The sequence below is a fragment of the Papio anubis genome, chromosome 11 (assembly GCF_008728515.1).
Source record: "Papio anubis isolate 15944 chromosome 11, Panubis1.0, whole genome shotgun sequence".
Taxonomy (NCBI): Eukaryota; Metazoa; Chordata; class Mammalia; order Primates; family Cercopithecidae; genus Papio; species Papio anubis.
The window spans coordinates 76,126,068-76,142,681 of record NC_044986.1 but is presented as its reverse complement, the minus strand read 5'-3'; the positions used below and the strand labels follow the sequence as shown (position 1 = coordinate 76,142,681).

Sequence of the window (16,614 nt, the reverse complement as noted above, 5' to 3'; positions counted from 1 at the left end):
GAGCAGAAGGAAGGCAGCTGTCCAGAGGTGGAAGAAACCAGGAAGTGGCTCTAGAAAAATACCCTCTACAGAGTGAGTTCAGAAACCCACACCAGCCTCTTTGGGAAAGCCCTGCTGGTAACATTTTAAACCTTTGTACAATGTTTAGACCCAGTTAACACAGAAATGGAACAAATGGTCAGAAGAGATCAGAGAGAAATTCACGAGAGAACACAAAAGTACCTTAAGATTTACCAGTGATCAAAACATGTGAAGTAGCTAAATATCTCCTGACTGCAATGCCGGCCAGACTGTGTGGAAACTCGGTTCATACCAGCCGTTCTAGGGGTGGTGTGAGTTGTCATCATCCTTAGGAAAGCGTGTTGTTGTAGGATCAACGCATCCTTCAAAAGGACTGTGCCTGTTTGTAAGTTCAGCTGTGTCTGCCCTGTGAAATATGGCAAGGATATTAATTCCAGGAGAACGGAACTTCATGATAAAAGATGCCCAATGAAGGATGAATTAGGGACATACTGAAAATGGGTAAGGAAATTGTCAACTCACAACCCAGCAGGCATTAAGTAAAAGAGGAGGAAGCATTACAGCAACAGTTTTGATCATACTGTACTTTTATAACCATGTGAAATACATTTTCTATGTACAGATAGATTGTGTAAGGGGTCAGTTGTGAGGACATCAGGAACATGGCAGATTATTTAAAATCATACTGAAGATGATGCTTTGTCTGATGAAAGTGATTCTAAATCATAGGAAAACGATTCAAGACAGACAAGAGGTGCCGCGGTGGGTAGAGGACTCCTACAGATGCGAGGTAAGGAGCCTTCCTCCCCACAGTTGCAGGATCCTTAAGCGCTCATGAAGATGATGCCACAGCCCCTAGACTCTCTCAACACACACTTTCTCAGGTGTTGACTTTTCCAGATCACCCCTTCTGCTGCAAGAAAGGTCCTCAACAACTGGGTAAGTTTTTTTTTTTTTTCCCCCTCCTTGCTTTTGGGCCAAGTCAGGACATGGATGTATTTTTCTCCCCACAGCTCTGTGCCCAAGCCTTGCAGAGGGAGACGGCAGAGAGGAAGGCTGCCTGCAAGCAGCACAGGTAGGTAACTGTGATGGACAAATTTTAAGGATGTTTTTGTTTTAAGATGAAGCTTTGACTGTCTAGTAAAGAAAATGGTGTTTTCATTCTTCTACAAGTCACCTCTTTCTCCGTCTTCAAGACAGGAAATGATGGAAAAGCAGGGAGTGCCAGAGAGACACATGAGTCAGGAGGCAGCCCAGGGACGGCTGGGGCTAGAGAACCCTTGCTGGAGAGGGAGGAGCTCGCTGTGAAGGCAGCCACTTAACTTCTGCTGCACAATCCACACACCCTGCTTCTCCTTTCGGGGGTGAGGGCTTGGGCTGGGTAATTTTTACGTTTCCTGGAAACAGTTCCAAGCACTTACTAAAGAGAACAGTAATCCCACTGGGTGGCAGGACCCTGTTTTTCTCAGGTGCCACAGCTGAATGACTCGTGGCTGGTCCCCTGTGGATGGTGGAGCTCAGGCCCCTCCACTGACTGTGGACATCGTTCCACCCTGACGTCTTGGTTACTTTTAACTGAGGGGATGAGCCTAGAAGGCAAATGGACCAGGTCCTCTTCCAACCTTGAGTCAGTGGGACGGCCTTATTTTTTTTTTATGAGAAAAGTAACACCAATAACATTTTAGAATGGGAGTTATAAGTGTTGATGGGAGCAGAAATTTTCTGGCTATGTCTTCATGGATCAATATTTCTTCTTTTCTTAAAGAAGCATTTATTTACACTTTTTGGAGCTTCCTTCATTCTTTTTGTTTGTTTAAATTGTTTATTGTGAACTATAAAACTTCATTAGTAAATTAAATTTCTATGTCATCTTACTTCTCTAGCATTTGAAGTGTAATCCTAAAACTTTCCAGTTAATTTCTATAGCTCTTACCTTTTCTCATGACTGTTAGTCTCTTTATGTCCATTTCTGTTCATAAATATTGATAATACCTGGTCTGATATGGAGGTTAGATTAATTTTGAACGCCCCTATGGCTTGAAGAAAAGGAGAGAGTGCTGTTTCTGTTCAGGGTTCATTGATATTCTTCCCATCCACGGCTGTTCCTATTTTAATTTTGAGTCCGTGCTCACATGATGAGTGACTTCCTCTGACATGCGCAGTGAACTTTTGATGCAGCGCTCATTCCAGCTGCTTAGAGCCCGGCCTGGCCACAGTCAGTGGAGAATTAAGAAAACCCCTGGATGAGGGCTCTGTGGTGTCTTCCTCAAGGATGAGGCCCAGAAGGTGGCAAAGAGAGTGAGGTGGCAGCGAAGGGTGTGGAAGGTTTCTCATTTGGCACAGGGCATGGAAGCCCAATTAGGGCCCGTTCCCTTCTCTGGCCCTTAGCAGATTCAGGACCTCATTCGGTTCCATGAGGAACAGCCACTCTGTCCCACCTGAAAACACAGAGAAGACAAAGGCAAATGCTGGGGTAGTTTTCCCTCTAGTTCAGGACACTTTTGTCTTTTCCTACAGCGCCCTCTCCTGGCCTGTCCTCTGCTCTGTGGATTTTTTGAAAGCAAAATCTTCCCGGCTTTCAGGCTTCTCCATTTCCAGCTGATCATCTTTGGTGGCACCTCCAGAAGCCATAAAGGCTTAGGGCCGAGGGCTGCAGGGCTGTCACTCTTCTGTTTCCAGAAATAATGAGAGGATGCTGTTGAGCTCCACTGCGGTCGGTCTTATGGCCCAGTAGACCTTGCCGATCCCTTTTACTCACGATGGTGTGGAGTCCCCTTCCCAAAATATGTGGGGTTTCTTTTTGTTGCTGTGACTTTCTTTTCTGCTATAAGGTAGGTAATTAACCTTCAGAATATCCGCCGTAATCCCAGAAGTGAAAACTCATCGATCCAACATTAATATGTGCTTTGTGCAATTTTGAATGTTCTTTGGCAAAGTCAATTCCATAGTTCATCACAGTCCCGTCTGTTCTTAACTGTGTTGAGCAAAAACATCCCCACCCTCACCCAGTGTTGCCCTTGATCTAATATTCTAAGTGTCAGAGGTTCCATATTTTAATAGAAAATGTGCTCCGGCTGTGAGGTGGTGGAGAGTGGACGTCACTCATTGCCTACAGGCACAATTCCCAATGAAGGCCTTAACTGATGCTCAGCCAAGCTGGTTCTCATGTGGCTTCTGTGTCTCCGACAGCTGCTGAATCCTCTGATCACACATCATGGGACTTACACACTTGAAATCAAACACAGTTTTAAACTGCTTCTGTTGTTGAGAATTCCCACCTATTTTTCCATGGACAAAATTATCCTTTTTATGTCATAGTGCAATTTTAAAATTTGGTATTACCTAGAAGTTAAAGAAATATGATAGCAATTCTAAAATTTTTGTCATAGTGCAATTTAAAATTTGGTATTACCTAGAAGTTAAAGAAACACGATAGTCAAAAGCTAAACTGGATATCTGTATGTAGATTATTCTATCAGAAAACCCTCTCCCAGTTCCCCTGTAGCTCTTCAGGAATCCCCATCTCCCCAGAGCTCTTTGTGCCCATGGATGGCACCTCCAAAGTGCGGAAGACCCTTTGTCAAGAAGGGAAGCTGGAATGGACTTCCACTCTGCTTCTGCCAGCTGTGTGATGCTGGGTGAAATTTCTCCTTCCTCTGGGGTTTCTATTTTCTTAGATTTGCAGCAGGGTGGGTCACACTGACCTTGCAGATTTCTGAGAATCAGAGACAGCACATGAAAAGCCTGGAGGCCATTCTTAAGAGTAGCCGCGACTCATGTGTGGACAATGGGCTTTTCATACTTCCCTTTCTGTCTGTTTATCTGATGCAAGGAACATGCTCTGGTGATGGTGGTGAGGGAGGAATGAGGATAGACATAGACACCCCTGTGTCAGGAAACATGCTTCTTTGTTACTGCTATGACTTTGTCTCTCTCCCAGGGACAGGGCCCCCAGCCTGCCTACATTTGCAGGCAGACACAGAGGGTGTGTGGGGATAGCAGTTTGTCCCCATGACTTTTTCACTCCTGCCATTGGCAGGACTCAGTTGAAGGGAGTTGTTGTTGTTGTTGTTGTTGGTTTTTGAGTGGGGGAGCATTGATGCTGCCATTTTGAAACCTGGAGGAGGGAAAGGTACAAGGGACTATCACCTGAAGCTTGTGTTGGTTTTGGGGTTTTTGTCCATCATATTCATATATTTCAAAACATTTTCTCCTCCTGATTTGCAGGTAAATGTGGCTGCAGGCAAGCCTCATCCTTTCTCAGAATGGCCCTACTTGCCTGATCTCATGGCTGGCCCTTCAGGATCACTGATGGGCTGCCAGCCGCCTCCTCCACCTGGGTGTCATCTGGGAACTCAACCACTCCCTCCATCTGGAGGTTTTCTGGGACCTCAACAAACTTCTCCACTGGAGTGTCCTCTGGGAACTCAACCACCCCCTACACTAGAGAGTCCCCTGAAAACTCAACCACCTCCTCCACTCAATTGTTCTCTGGGGCCTCTTCCAGCTCCTGCAGCTGACAGTCCTCCAGGACCTCATCCACCTGTAGCTGTCAGTCCTCCGGGACCTCATCCACCCTCCTGCATGCCAAGCCAGTCCCTCCAGGACCTCATCCACCTGCAGCTGTCAGTCCTCCAGGACCTCATCCACCTCCTGCAGCTGTCAGTCCTCCAGGACCTCATACACCTGCAGCTGTCAGTCCTCTGGGACCTCATCCACCTCCTGCAGCTGTTAGTCCTCTGGGACCTTATCCACCTCCTGCAGCTGTCAGTCCTCCAGGACCTCATCCACCTTCTGCAGCTGTCAGTCCTCTGGGACCTCATCCACCGGCAGCCAAGTCAGTCCCCTCCAGGGACTCCCATCCACTCTTCCTGCAGTGCTGTTTCATCCTCCACTCCATCCACCTCCTGTAGCTGCTGTCCCTTCCTGACATCATCTACCTGCAGCTGTCAGTCCTTTGGAACCTCATCCACCTCCTGCACCTGTCCGTCCTCCCGGACATCATCCACCTCCTGCAGCTGTCAGTCCTCCCAGACATCATCTACCTGCAGTTGTCGTCCTCTCCCGGTCTTATTCACTCTCCTCTGTAGCTGTCCTCCTGACATCATCCACCTGCACTCTGTTTGTCCTCCTGGACAATGTCCACCTGTGCTGTTGTCCTCCAGGACTCCTCATCCACTCTCTGCAGTTGTTGTCCTCCTAGGACTCTCATCTACCTGCAGCAGCCAACAGTCCCTCTGGGACCTCATCCACCTCCTATGGCTGTAGGTCTTCTGGGACCTCATCCACCTCCTGCAGCTGGTGGTCCTCTTGGACCTCATCCACCTCCTGCAGCTGTCGGTCCTCTGGGACCTCATCTACCTCCTGCAGCTGGTGGTCCTCTGGGACCTTATCCACCTTCTGCACCTGCTGGTCCCCTAGGACCTCATCCACCTCCTGCAGCCGTAGGTCCTCCAGGATCTCATCCACATCCTGCAGCTGTTGGTCCTCTGGGACCTCATCCACCTCCTGCAGCCATAGGTCTTCTGGGACCTAATTCACCTGCAAATTGTGTCTGCCCTCCAGGGCCTCATCTACCTCCTGCAGCTCTTGGTCCTCCCGGACCTTATCCATCTTCTGCATGTTTCTGTCCTCCAGGACCTCATCCATCTTTTATAGCTGCCTTTCCTCTGGGACATCATTCACCTTTTTGTTCTGTGAGGCCTCTGGGACCTCAGACTACATCTTCACTTAGTAACCTCTGGATCCTCAGCCACGCCTTCTACCTGGGTGGCATCTGGCCCCTCAACAACCACCTTCACATGAATCTCCTCCGCTACTTCAATGATCTCCACTCGTGGCCCCTGGGACTTCAGCCACCTCCTCCACCAGGGTCTCCTCTAGCACATCTGCCACCTTCTCCACTTGGCTGGCCTCTGCTGTCTGAACCGACTCCTCCAGGACCTCAACCAGCTCCTCTACCCATTGTGGCCTGTAAGACCTCGACCACCACCTCCACATGTACCATTTCGTGTGTTTATCTGAACAGTATGAACTGAGTTGCAAAATGGATTCATCTTTCCTTTCTTGAATGAATAGAAATGGCACAGATTGTACTGCAGGGCTTTGCAATACGAGGGTAGCACTGGCTGAGGATGTGGTCACTTTGCTCAAGTTTCTGAGACTACAAGTCAGTTGCATTATTTCCTCATTATGACCTTGGCAGCAAGTATCTTCTGTAGATGAGGAAAGAGTTGTTTTGTTTTGTTTTTTTTATTTCTGGGGGGGGACGGAGTCTCACTCTGCTCACTCCAGGCTGGAGTGCAGGGGTGCACCTGGCTCACTGCAACCTCCACTTCCAGGGCTCCTCGGGTGATCTCTTCCACCTCAGCCTCCAGAGTGCTGGGACTACCTGTGCAACACCATGCTTGGCTAATGTTTTTTTGTTTTACTTTTTGTAGAGACCATGTTTCACCACGTTGCTCAGGCTGGTCTCAAGCTCCTGGAGCCATGCCATCTGCCTACTTTGGCCTCCCAAAGTGCCGAGATTACAAGTGTGAGCCACTGCGCCCAGCCAGAGATTGTTTATAGAAGCTAGAAATACCAGTTTTACAGGCGTGTATGGAACCTGGGCCATATGGCCAGCTCTGTGAGGGATGAGACCCGTCCCTGACTGGCAGGGCATCCTGTGTCCTGCAGCAGAGAGACCCACACTGAAGGGCACAGAGCTTCTGACCACCCCAGTGGAAGCACAGGTGAAGGGACGCAGAGTGCAGAAGGAGGAGACAGAATCTCCTGGGAGTAAACAGGAGGCTGTGGAAGAGAAAGATGAAGCAGGGTGTCACATGGGGGTCTGTTGAACTCAGATGGAGCTGGAAGGCTGCTCCTAGCCAGGCAAGCAGTGTGAGCAGGAGCGTGGAGGCTGCGTGAGGGCCACACAGAGCCACCGTGGGAGCTCAGATAGCACAGTGTGTACAGGGAATTACCCCCACAGCACTTCCTTGTTGCCCTACAGACTTTAGTCCATTATCGGCAGAAAGATGATTCTTTCCCTGGGTGTGTGAAGGCTCTGGATCAGGGTAAATGAATGCCTAGAGGTCTAGGCATTGGTTCTGTCAGGGGAAAAATTTAGCTTGGTTCTGTGAGGGGAACCTGTGTCCCTGAGTTTTTATGGCCCAAGGAGACTAGCAATGAGGATGGGTCTGGTTCAGTGCAGCTGCGGCCTTGGCCTTCAGAATGAGGCTGACTCTGGCCGGAAACTCAAGGCCAATCCTGAGCTGCCCTGGCCTCCTCTGATCTCCAGCATCCTCTCCTTCCCACCCACGACTCTCAACTTTGCATCTCCCAACCTTGGCATGCAAAGTGCTTCCCCTTCCCTGTGTCTTTGCTGCCTAAGCCCAGACACCAACTCTCAGTAGGGCTCAGAGCCCCAGCTTTCTCAGAAATGAGCTGGGAATGATGTGATTGTGAGGCCATGGTGAGGGCAGGGAGACCAAGCTCATACGGAAAGCATCTTGCAAAACAGCTGGTAGGTGGTAGAGCCTCACCCCTCCCGCTGGTTAAATGAAAATATTCCCAGTCAGAAGATCAGCAAAAGATGTTCATTGAAGTTCATTTAATAAACCTTAGGGTGTAATAGCTCAGGCTCTGGGATTTCCAGTTTCTCTTTCAAAAGATAAGGGAAAGCCCCTGTCTCCAAGATTAGAATTCAGATCCTTACGAGATGAAGAGATTCTAAAAATGCATACACAGTTAAACTCTGAGATTTACATCTGCGATCTGTGGATAATTATTCTCCATGACATACAGACACAGATGCGGCCACACACAGACATATTCAGCAGGCGCACAGATATTTCAGAGAAGACAAAATGTACATTGGGCAAAAGAAGGTCACCTGGAAATAAACCGAAATCTTTTTACCTTAAAGGACAATTTTGAAATTTGAAGAGTCTCCTGGGCCACGATACCTTGGAAAAGTCTCCACCATATTTGATGCCCCATGCCCCGTGCTCCCTCCTCTCTCTCTCATTTCCATAGTGTTTCCCTTAATAAACATTTGCAGTCCTATCTTTCTGGGTGTCCGCTTCCTGGAGGACCAGTTCACACCCCAAGGTATACCAGGTGTGACTCCTCATACACTGTTCAAACTCAGGCAGATACTGCCTTGCTGGCCACAGAAGCAGGGTTACCCTTTGGGTTAGTGTTGACTGGGAAGGGCCCGAGGGGGCCTTCTGGGATGGGGGAATATCCTGTATCCAGCCATGGGTGGAGGTTGTGCTCATTCATTCTAGAAATAGTCACTGCCCGTGGTGCCTTGTGAGCAGATGGACAGGAATCCATCCCCATGAGGTGGCCAACTTCTCCTGACAGGGAATAGAAGGGGGCCCAGCAGCAGCTGTGGAGCCCATGAGGAGCCTCGCCGAGACTCAGGGTTTGTCAGAGCCCATTCCCCACTGAGCCAGCTGCCCCCGGGAGCACCAACTCCAGGCGGCTCTAAGGGAAGTTGAGCTGGGTGTAGACATTTCTCCGTAAGTCCTGTGCCCCCCACCATCTTCCTGTAATTTTTAAATTGTGTGATGGGCAGAGATTGGTGGTGAGAGGCTCACTGAGCAGGACTGGAGAGGAGTAGAGAATGCAGGGGTGAGAGGCGGGACAGGCAAAGAGAAGATGAGAGAAGGGATGAGAGAGGGAGGAGAACAGCAGAGAGAAGGAGAAAGACAAGGAGGATAGAAAGAGGGGTTGAAACAGTGAGAGAGAGAGAAGGGAGAGAGAAGGTGGGGGGTGAGGGGAGAGAGAGAGGGATGGAGATGGGAGGATGGAGTCATGGAGAGAAGTTGATTTGGGCCCAGGGGGAGAAGAGGAATGGAAGAGACAAAGACAGAAGGACCCACAGTGAGAACCAAGGGAGCTGGAGGGAGGGAGATGTCCAGAGAGCTGGCCAGTCATCCACACACCGAGGGAAAGGCAGAGAAAAAAAGAGAAGAGAGGAATGGAGACAGGAAGCAAGAGAGATGGAGAGGACGGAGACAGGGAGAGGGGGCTGGAGAGAATCACAGAGAAACAGCACAATAGAGGAAGGGAAAGAGTTGTTGAGGACAGGGTCACAGAAAGAGAAAGGAGGACAAAGAGGCAGGCAGAGAGAAGCAGAGAAAGAGAAAGCAGGGAACAAAGGGGTGAGCCTGCAGGAGGTGGAGGGGGGCAGATGGCCCAGGTGAGGGGACAGAAGTGGCAGGTAGTCCTGGGACTCAGGAGGCGGGAGGAATTCTTGCACTCCAAGGCCGTGACCTCCTTGGGGCCCAGTGCAATGAAAGCCCATCACATGGGGACACACAGGCCTCCCTTGTGGCTGGGTTGCTCTGTGGAGCCTCTGGGTCTGTCCCTGAAGGAGGGACTTCCAGGGGAAAGGGCTGCCTTGTCTCAGGTTTGCCTCCTCTGTGGGGTGGGGAACCCGGAGCAGCCTCCCTAGCTGCCCTGGTCCCTGCTGCATTTCCCATCCTGGCCTGCTAGGTGGCCATCAAGTCCCATACCTGGGAACCAGGCTGAGACCCCTTGTCCAGCCTCATGTGGTCTCACCTGGCTCCAGATTCCAGCCACAGGTCTGGCAAACAGTCCACACATGCTGGCCGTCACCAGATCCACGCATCCCTGCTGGATTCCTGCCTGTTCCCACAGGACAGCCCTCAACCAATGGAGACAGGAACATGGAGTTAAATGTTTTCCCCCTTTTCACTGAGAGAGAGGCATGCACAATCTGATGCACTTTCCTTTTTTTTTCTTAAGACGGTGTCTTGCCCTGTTGCCCAGGCTGGAGTGCAGTGGTGTGATCTCAGCTCATTGCCACCTCTGCCTCCTGGTCAAGCAATTCTCCTACCTCAGCTCCCCAGGTAGCTGGGATTACAGGCACTCGTTACCATGCCTGGCTAACTTTTGTATTTTTAGTAGAGACAGGGTTTCTCCATATTGGTCAGGCTGGTCTCAAACTCCTGACCTCAGGTGATCTGCCTGCCTCAGCCTCCCAAGGTGCTGGAATTACAGGCATGAGCCACTGTGCCTGGCCGTGATATACTTTCTAGCTGCTATCCTAGAGATCACACTGGATTAAGCCTTAGTTGCCTTCAATGTGGTCATCTCTACAGTATACCCTTAGCTTTTATCTCCTCCTTTACTTTCCCGGACCCTCACTCTGCTCCCTGGATTCACTTTTCCAAATAACCCTCCGCTGCAAAGTCCTGAGCACAGGTCCTACTTTCAGCATTGGAAGGGGGGGCCCAGGCTAAGACCATGAGGCTCCACTGTGGGTGCCCACATCGCTGTTCCTCTGTCTATTCCCACCACAGTCACATCTTCCTGTCCCTTGGTGCTTCTTCGCCTTTCCCTGAAGCCCACCGTGAGATCCCAGGGGACAGAGCAGCCCCTTCTCTGCCCCAGTGCAGGGCTTGGCCTGAGCACATGGTCAGTCCGTGCTGGGGTGAAGTGGTGAATGAGTGAGTGGTTGAGTGATAACAGGCCATCAGATCTTGTCTTCTCCACATGTCTCTATTCCACCGGGGAGCAAGTTTTCATCTCACAAATGGGCACATGAGCTGAGTGCTCCTAACCCTGCAAAATCTGTGAACTGGCACAGCTGGGGACTGGACTCCTTCCTTGACCCCACCTCACCTCCCTTTCTATATCTATAAAATGTGGGTACCTTTCCTCTAAGAGCAAAGAGGAGGCCTGGCATAGAGAACAAACCCAGCTCGAGCACCCAGAACATCCATCTTGCTCTCAAATACCCAATACAGGGACATGTCTTCTGCTGCAATTGGTATTGAGCTGGTACCATTTTATTAAAATGTAATTCAGTTATGAAGCTTCATTTATTAAAACAGTGTAGTAAATGTGTATGTATGGACAGACAGATAAATGTAAGAGAAGAGCAAGTCCAGATGTAGACAGAAATCCATACAGAAATAGAGAATGGAACAAAGGAAGCATCTCAATGCAGGGTGTTCAGATATCTGGCCAATCATCTGAAAACTGAAAGAATAAAATTTGCTGGGCGCGGTGACTTATGCCTGTAATCCCAGAATTTTGAGAGGCTGAGACAGGTAGATCACCTGAGGTCAGGAGTTTGAGACCAGCCTGACCAACAGGGTGAAACCCCATCTCTATTTAAAATACAAAAATTAAGCAGGGTGTGGTGGTGGGTGCCTATAATCCCAGCTACTTGGGAGGCTGAGTCAGAAGAATCACTTGAACCCGGGAGGCATAGGTTGCAGTGAGCCGAGATTGCATCATTGCACTACAGCCTGGGTGACAAGAGTGAAACTCCGTCTCAAATAAATAAATAAATAAATAAAATTTAGTCCTTTTCTCAAAGTAGACAGTGATATAAATTCCAAATGCATTATGATTTAATACTTAAAGAAAAATCATATGATATCATGAGGATGTACATCTGTCAAGCGTCATCAAATTGTATCCTTTAAATATATGCCTTTTGTTATATGTAAATTATATCTCGTGAAAGTTGGTTAGAAAACATAAAAGTATTGGAAGAATATGTGAGAGAATTCCACTCTTACCTTGAAGTGGGTGGGGTGATTGGAGTCCCTCTAACCATGACTCAATATCCAAAAACCAGAAAATAAATTGATTACTACATTTGACTACACAAATTCAAAAAAATCTACATGGCATGAAGCACCGTAAGAAAAATCAAAAGATAATTCAAAATGGACAAATATTTGTAACTCAGATCACAGGAAAAGGGCTGACCTTACAAATATCTGGAGTTCAAAAATGAGAAATACCTAACAGTCCATTAGGAAAACACGCATGGAACATAGTTTTTTGTTTTTTGGGTTTTTTTTTTTTTTTTTTGAGACAGAGTCTTGCTCTGTTGCACAGCCTGGAGTGCAGCGGTGTAATCTCAGCTCACTGCAACCTCCGCCTACCAGGTTTAAGCAATTCTCTTCCCTCAGCCTCCCAAGTAGCTGGGATTATGGACACCTGCCACCTCGCCCAGCTAATTTTTTGTATTTTTAGTAGAGACAGGCTTTCACCATGTTGGCCAGGCTGGTCTCAAACTCCTGACCTCAGGTGATCCACTTGCCTCGGCTTCCCAAAGTGCTGGGATCACAGGCATGAGAGAATCCCAGGCCTGGGTCCCATCATAAGCCCTGGTTGGATGCCAAGCCTAGGCTCACTCCCAGGCCCAGTCCCAGTTCTAGGCCCATGCCCAGAATTACTCCCAGCCCCAGCCCCAGCCCCAGGGCCCTTGTGGCCTCAGAGCCCCTATGCCTCTGACTTGTTGACAGACACTCAGTTATTCCCTCACTTCACAGAGCTGCTCCCACCTCTATACTCCTAGGAGGGATCCTCAGTCTTCACAATGATGTCTCAGTACCAAGAAGGGCATGGCTCTATGGACAAAAAAGAACTCAGGGTTTCAGTACCAAGAGGAGGATGTCTCTGTGAATGAAAACCACTCTGACCCCAGGTAACTACTGGATTGGTAAGGGGCCTGTGCCTGCAAAGTCCTACAGATCCCAGTGGGCCTGGAGTGGCTGGTCTATACCACTGATAACTTTCTGCAGAAAATGCACCGCCCTTTACCCACTCTGCTGCAGGTGGGTATTTGCTGTCTTCACTGTGTGGCCATCACAGGTGGCTCTGCTGTGAATGTACCTGCCCCTTATTTGAATTGAGCCTGAGCATTTCCTTGCTGGGGTTGGAACCACTGTTCACTGGGATTTTGGCATTAGTGGATGCTGCTTGAGAGCTTTGTAAAGGGCTTTTCCCAGTGCTTCTGGTGGTCAGCATCTTCCCCAACATTTAGGATTGTGAGACTTTTTAATGTTTGTCGATCCAATGACTTGTGGCTTTGTTGTGATTGTAATATCCATTTTCCTGATGATTAAGAGGTTAAGGAATTTTCACACGTTAATTGAACCTTAGAAATTCTCAAAATGTGTATATTTGTTTACCCATATTTCTTCATTTATTGTATGTAATCTGCCTTGGCAATTAAAGTGCTGCAAATGCAAAAAAAAAAAAAAAAAAAAAAAAAAAAAAAAAAACAAACACAAAAAACAAAACAAAAAAACCCACCAATTTTTCTCAAACAATTCCCAAAAATTAAAGGGGAGGGAATTCTTCCCAACTCAGACTATAAGACCAGCAGTACTCTGATACCCAAACAAGACAAGGACACACACAAAAGAAACACTACAGGCAGTATTCCTAATGAACATAGATGAAACCATTTTCAACAAAGTACTACCAAGCTGAATCTAACAATGAATCAAAAAGATAATATGCCATGATCAAGTGGGATTTAGGAGTGGTTTCAGGATGAAACTGTTCCACCTCAGATCATTAGATATTAGTAAGATTCTCATAAGGAGCCGGCAACCTAGATCCCTCGAATGCAGAGTTCACAATAGGGTTCATGCTCCTATGAGAATCTAATGCTGTCACTGATCTGACAGGAGGCGGAGCTCAGGCAGTAATCTGAGGGACGGGGAATGGCTGTAAACACAGATGAAGCTCCCCTCACTTGCCTGCTACTCACCTCCTACTGTGCAGCCAGATTCCTAACAGGCCACAGACCAGTCCTTGGCCAGGGTATGGGGACCCCTGCTGTAAAGGGCTCTTACCAAGATTAGAGGGGAAGAAGGAAAGGTGGTCACCTGGAAGTCACATGGAGAGGGGGCAAGACATGAGATGCCTGGAGAAAAAGATGACTCAGGAGGACATAATCACTGAGTCTTTGAAGGACTGTCATGTGGAAGAAGAGGCAGACTTGTATGAAGTTCACAACTGTGTCCTATGAGGAGAAATTAGAGGAAGATAGATTTTGACTGTAATTTATAGTTAGAGCAAGGCATTTAGTAATAGAATGAACTGCTTCAAGATGTACTGAGCTCTCCATCACTGAAAGTATGCAAACAATAATTGGCTGGCTGTCTGCCAGGGAGGCTGCTCGTGTACGTGACTCCTACATGAGGGATCATGTGAGTCCTGCATGAAGGATGACAACAGGTGACTCTAAGGTCCCTAAGTTGTTTGGTTTATTTTGTTTCTTTGTTTTGAGACAGGATCTTGCTCTGTTGCCCAGACTGGAGTACAGTGGCATGATCTTCATTCACTGCAGCCTTGACCTCTGGGCTCAAGCAATCCTCCCATTTTAGCCTCCTGAGTAGCCAGGACTACAGGCGCATGCCACCATGCCCAGCTAATTTCCTTTCTCTTTCTCTCTTTCTCTCTTTCTTTCTTTCTTTTTCTTTCTTTCGTAGAGATGGGTTTCATCATGTTGCCCAGCTAGTTAATTTCTTTCTTTCTTTCTTTTCTTTCTTTTTCTTTCTTTCTTTCCTTCCTCCCTTCCTCCTTCCCCCCTCCCTCCCTCTCTCCTTCCTTCCTTCCTTCCTCTCTCTCCCTTCCTTACTTCCTCTCTCTCCCTTCCTTACTTCCTTTCTCTTTCTTTCCTACTCTCTCTCTTTTCTTTCTTTCTTTCTTTCTTTCTTTCTTTCTTTCTTTCTTTCTTTCTTTCTTTCTTTCTTTCTTTCTTTTTCTTTCTTTCTTTCTTTCTCTTTCTTTCTTTCTTTCTCTCTCTCTCTTTCTTTCTTTCTGACGGGTTTCATCATGTTGCCCAAGCTGGTCTTGAACAGCTGAGCTCAAGCAATCCCCTGCCTTTGCCTCTCAAAGTGCTAGGATTACAGGTGTGAGCCACCACACCCAGCCACCTTAAAGAGGGAGACTGTGCAATTATCAAAACTATACCTCTGGTAGGTACAGGTTGGCAGCTCTGAACTACTACTAGTTTGAGTCCTTCTCAAGTAGCAGTCTTAATGACAGCAGTCTGGGGCTGGGCAGTAGCCCTGAGGCTTTGGGGACCAGAACCTCATCTTTATGGTCCAAAATGGCCCACTGTGTGTCTGCATGGTTTTACAGTGGCCAGATGAGGGCTGGTCCCCTTCTTGAATAGGACTCCCAGCCCTGAGATGGTCCAGAGCAGCTCTTACCTTGCTCAGATAAGTTCTCGCCCCGTACAGATTTCCTTCCAGTGCTCTCTGCAAAATAGCGGTGTTAGCCCTGAGCAGAGCAAGGTAGAGCTAGGTGATTCTGCAGCTCTCTGCCTCTCTTTGAGGCAGGCTCTCTGTCTTGCATTGCTGTTCTCCCCTTCACTGGTTGCATCTTCTCATCCCTGGACAGTTCATGGTGAGGGCAGTTGCTGGTAAGAATCACTTCTTGCTGGACCCCAAGATTACAAGAGATAGCCCACCGTACAGCAGCATCTTACTTCCTGTGTGATTCCATTAAGCCCTCCCGTGGAGGCAGGAGGGTCCCTGCTCGATGACTTCACGTCCCATGGAGCATGGGATGCCCTGACCTGAAGGAAGTAGGGGAGGAAGACAATGCCCCCCATTCCTGCCTCCACCTTCCAAGTTGCCTGCCTGGCTCACACAACAGACATATACAATTTATAGATAAATCTATTTTACATCGGTATTTTTTTAGGTTACAAAGCAATTTCACATAGAGTTTTACTCAACTGGAGAAATTTGAAAAAAGCAGTTTTTCATTCCCGTTTTGCAGATGAAGAAACTGAGATTTCGAGGGGGTAAAGTAACTTACCCAGTGGCATATAACTGGCAACCAGTTGGGCTAGGACTGAAACCTAGTTTCTAAGATTTATTTCAGAGGGTCTTTCCTTTTTCCTAGAGAAGCTCCATATAGTTAAGGAAAAAACCTCTCTTTCCTAGTGGACATTTTATGAAATACTTAGAAATTCTGATCTTTCTGTCCTCCTGCCCTAGAACAGAGGTAAAGGACACTCACACCCTATAGGAACCAGCTCAGGAAGTTGGAACCCACCCAACTCCATGAAGGGACACAGGGTTTTGAAGAGCCTGTCCAGACGCTGCAGGCCCATGCTTCACAATGAAGTGTGTGTGTGTGTGTGTGTTCAGTTGTGGGTATGGTGTATAGGTGTGTCGTGTGTGCATATATAGTTTAAATGCATGTGTGTGTCTAGTGTGTGTGACATGTGATTGATATGTGTGAGTGTGCATGAGTGTGTGGTGTGGGTGGACATGGGGTGTGTGTTTAGATGTGTGTGAGTGTGCATGGTAGGTGTTTCTGAGTCAAGTGTGTGGTGGGTGTGTTCTTGTGTGGGTGGGTGGATGTGTGATCTGTGAGAATCTGTGCAGTATAGTGTGGTGAGTGTGTGCAAACATGCACATGTGTGGAGAGGGCAGGCCTGGGACTGAGTGAGCTGGGAGAGGATATCCATGTCTCCAGCAGCACACGTGTCCTAGACTCCTCCATGAAACTCATGCCACCTTCCCCAGGCATGGCTCATAGTTCAGCAGGAACCCTTCCCAGCATCACTGCCTGGCTAGGTCAGCATGCCCAGCCAAGACCGGTTTCAACTGGCCCACTGAATTGCCTTTATAGACAAAGTTTCAATGCTTGGATGAGACCAACTTCACTTTGGCCCAGTCCCTGACTGCAGACCCCCCCTTTTTTTTTTTTTTTTCTTTTGAGACGGAGTCTCACTCTGTCTCCCAGGCTGGGGTGCAGTGGCCAGATCTCAGCTCACTGCAAGCTCCGCCTCCCGGGTTT

General features: G+C 48.2%; 1 long non-coding RNA gene and 1 pseudogene across 1 annotated transcript; both read left to right on the top strand.

Moving 5' to 3' along the window:
• Positions 1-533: 533 nt before the first annotated feature.
• On the top strand, positions 534-4,590 carry LOC116269389 (annotated as a pseudogene).
• Positions 4,591-6,481: 1,891 nt separating this feature from the next.
• Positions 6,482-8,070, top strand: LOC103887502. Its single transcript, XR_651628.4, has 2 exons — positions 6,482-6,755; positions 7,931-8,070. It is a non-coding gene; the product is annotated as an uncharacterized LOC103887502 (long non-coding RNA).
• Positions 8,071-16,614: the final 8,544 nt, after the last annotated feature.